The sequence below is a fragment of the Monodelphis domestica genome, chromosome 3 (genome assembly GCF_027887165.1).
Source record: "Monodelphis domestica isolate mMonDom1 chromosome 3, mMonDom1.pri, whole genome shotgun sequence".
NCBI classification, from domain to species: Eukaryota; Metazoa; Chordata; class Mammalia; order Didelphimorphia; family Didelphidae; genus Monodelphis; species Monodelphis domestica.
This window is the reverse complement of record NC_077229.1, coordinates 462,447,051-462,450,566: the sequence shown is the minus strand read 5'-3', so window position 1 is coordinate 462,450,566 and position 3,516 is coordinate 462,447,051. Positions and strand designations below refer to the sequence as shown.

Below are 3,516 nucleotides of genomic sequence, written 5' to 3'. Positions count from 1 at the left end.
TAGAGTTTAAATCCTGGAATATATTTCAGGGGTTATAATCAGTTGTAAGAAGGGAAAGGTGCTCTTAAAAGTGAATGACTAACTCCAGTAGCAGTGACTGAATCTATTTGTGAGTGAAAGGTGGACCCCCATGAATATGACTGGTTCAAAAATCTTCTGTGAATTTGTAATCTTGTGCCAGTTTAAGGAGGAAGAAATATAGCTCTATGTGTATGATATTTCTTCTCTAGAATTGTGTGGACAGTTACAATAACTAGCACGTAGGTTGTGTTCTGTGATACTTTTCTAAAGGATAATTCTGGCCAGTGATTGGTTGACCACTAACATCCTTCCTTCCTACCTCTCAGTATGTCTTTGTTCCTGTAGAGGACATCTTACCTCTTCCTCTTATTCTAAGTTATATCAGGGAGCATCAAAATGCTTGGCACATAAAACATAAAAGGTTGCTGACTGAATGACTTTTCCTTGTAGTTTATAAAAAGACATAGGTGCCCTATGATCCTCTGTCTTCACTTCTTATTTTGCATTGAAGTTGTGTTTTCTTTGCATTTGTCTGTTACTGAGGGACTGTTTGCCTTTTTATTTCCTCCTGGGAAAGCATTTCTACGTGTCTCCCCCATGTTCCATTCCATTTCTTTTGCATGCTTCCTACTGAATCCTCCTATCCTTTGCTGATAGAAATTGCAAAGTATGTTCCCTTGATTTGGGAGGTGGGTAAGAAAAGAAAGACCATTTGTATTATTTTCTAGGTAAGAATGAGGGCTTAGAGTGGCCACATGACTTACATATAAGAATAAGGCATAGAAGTGGTGGAAATGTCAATTGAACCCAAGACTTTCAAGTTTTAGTTATACCTTCTTTAATCTACTGTATGGTCTGAATGAGACATACTCAGTTTTAATCACAGAAACTAAAGTACATTTAATTCATGTTTTGGCTCTTGAAAACTTAAAAAAAAAGGATGAACCCTGAAAAACTGGATAAATACAAGATGAACTTTAAAAATTTATAATATCATTTACATCAAAATTCTTCTTTTTGTTTCTTATTTAAAAAAGAAGCATTTTCTTTTTTTTTAAACACTATTTTATTTGGTCATTTCAAAACATTATTCATTGGAGACAAAGATCATTTTCTTTTCCTTCCCCCCCCCCCCATAGCTGACGCCCGATTCCGCATGGGTTTCACATGTGTTCTTGATTCGAACCCATTTCCATGTTGTTGGTATTTGCATTAGAGTGTTCATTTAGAGTCTCTCCTCAGACATGTCCCCTTCACCCCTATAGTCAAGCAGTTGCTTTTCCTCGGTGTTTTCCTCCCACAGTTTGTCCTCTGCTTGTGGATAGTGTTTTTTCTCCTAGATCCCTGCAGATTGTTCAGGGACATCGCATTGACACTAATGGAGAATTCCATTATGTTCGATTGTACCACAGTGTATCAGTCTCTGTGTACAATGTTTTCCTGGTTCTGCTCCTTTCGCTTTGCATCACTTCCTGGAGGTTGTTCTAGTCTCCATGGAATTCCTCCACTTTATTATTCCTTTTAGCACAATAGTATTTCATCACCAACATATACCACAATTTGTTTAGCCATTCTCCAATTGAAGGGCATCCCCTCATTTGCCAATTTTTGGCCACCACAAAGAGTGCAGCTATGAATATTCTTGTACAAGTCTTTTTCCTTATTATCTCTTTGGGGTACAGACCCAGCAGTGCTATGGCTGGGTCAAAGGGCAGACAGTCTTTTATCGCCCTTTGGGCATAGTTCCAAATTGCCCTCCAGAATGGTTGGATCAATTCACAACTCCACCAGCAATGCATTAATGTCCCTACTTTGCCACATCCCCTCCAGCATTCATTACTTTCCTTTGCTGTCATGTTAGCCAATCTGCTAGGTGTGATGTGATACCTCAGAGCTATTTTGATTGGCATCTCTCTGATTATAAGAGATTTAGAACACTTTTTCATGTGCTTATTAATGGTTTTGATTTCTTTGACTGACAATTGCCTATTCATGTCCCTTGCCCATTTATCAATTGGAGAATGGCTTGATTTTTTTGTACAATTGATTTAGCTCTTTATAAATTTGAGTAATTAAATCTTTGTCAGAGGTTTTTATGAAAATTGTTTCCCAATTTGTTGCTTCCCTTCTGATTTTAGTTACATTGGTTTTGTTTATACAAAAGCTTTTTAATTTGATGTAGTTGAAATTATTGATTTTACATTTTGTGACTCTTTCTAAGTCTTGCTTGGTTTTAAAGTCTTTCCCTTCCCAAAGGTCTGACATGTATACTATTCTGCTTGCCTAATTTACTTAGTTTTCCTTCTTTATGTTCAAGTCATTAAAAAATATGGAACGCTTCACGAATTTGTGCGTCATCCTTGCACAGGGGCCATGCTAACCTTCTCTGTATCCTTCCAATTTTAGTATATGTGCTGCCGAAGCAAGCACCAGAAGGATTTTCTTAAGCATACATGAATAAAGTATGTCCTCTAATCTCCTTACTCACTCGTTTGTGGTAAATATTAGAATAGTTGATCAAAAATGTTAATCAGCCTAATCATTACTATGAAAAATATATTTTTAAATTAAAACATAGATCACCAAATGCTATATTGTCTAGAAAATCAATTGGTTCACTTCTGTTTGTCTTCATAATAGTTATATCAAAGACTTATATTTAACAGCATAAAATTAAGTAGAAATAAGTCATATTGATTTGCTATATAGTGTCAAAAATCTGTTTCACATCTTGGAGACTTAGAATGTGTACCATCATGTTATTTCTCTGTTTTTTACTGAATTTTCCCAAGATGCACCTGAAAATGATATTTCCTTGATCAGAGGCTTAAGTGGATTCCCATTGCTTCTAAAATAAACTAAATCTTTCAGCCTGATATTTAATATCTTATGAAGACTTCCTTCCTCCCTTCCTTCCTTCCTCCCTCCCTCCCTTCCTCCCTTCCTTCCTTCCTCCCTTCCTTCCTTCCTTCCTTCCTTCCTTCCTTCCTTCCTTCCTTCCTTCCTCCCTTCCTTCCTTCCTTCCTCCCTTCCTTCCTTCCTTCCTTCCTTCCTCCCTCCCTCCCTTCCTTCCTTCCTTCCTTCCTCCCTCCCTCCCTCCCTTCCTTCCTTCCTTCCTTCCTTCCTCCCTTCCTTCCTTCCTTCCTTCCTTCCTTCCTTCCTTCCTTATTTCTTTCCTTCCTTCCTTCCTTATTTCTTTCCTTCCTTCCTTCCTTCCTTCCTTCCTTCCTTCCTTCCTTCCTTTTTACTTTCTTTCTTTGTTGATTGTTTTTAATTGAATTGAGAAAATGATAATAACCATCATAATTAAAAAGCCATGATCATACTTCAAATGTAAAATTACTCAAGCTTTATGTTTTCCCCAAGTTAGAAATAAAAAGAAATTTTATTTCAGAATTCTACTTAATGTGTTTAACTTTACTCTTGAGTGAATGTATAAAAGCCACATTTAATCATTTTTTCACCTACCACAGGTGAAGAGGCTTAAAAAATAAA

General features: G+C 36.7%; 1 non-coding gene across 1 annotated transcript; it reads right to left on the bottom strand.

The window, feature by feature from the left end:
* Positions 1-2,344: 2,344 nt before the first annotated feature.
* Positions 2,345-2,451, bottom strand: LOC130458715 (U6 spliceosomal RNA). The gene has a single exon (XR_008918104.1). It is a non-coding gene; the product is annotated as a U6 spliceosomal RNA (small nuclear RNA).
* Positions 2,452-3,516: the final 1,065 nt, after the last annotated feature.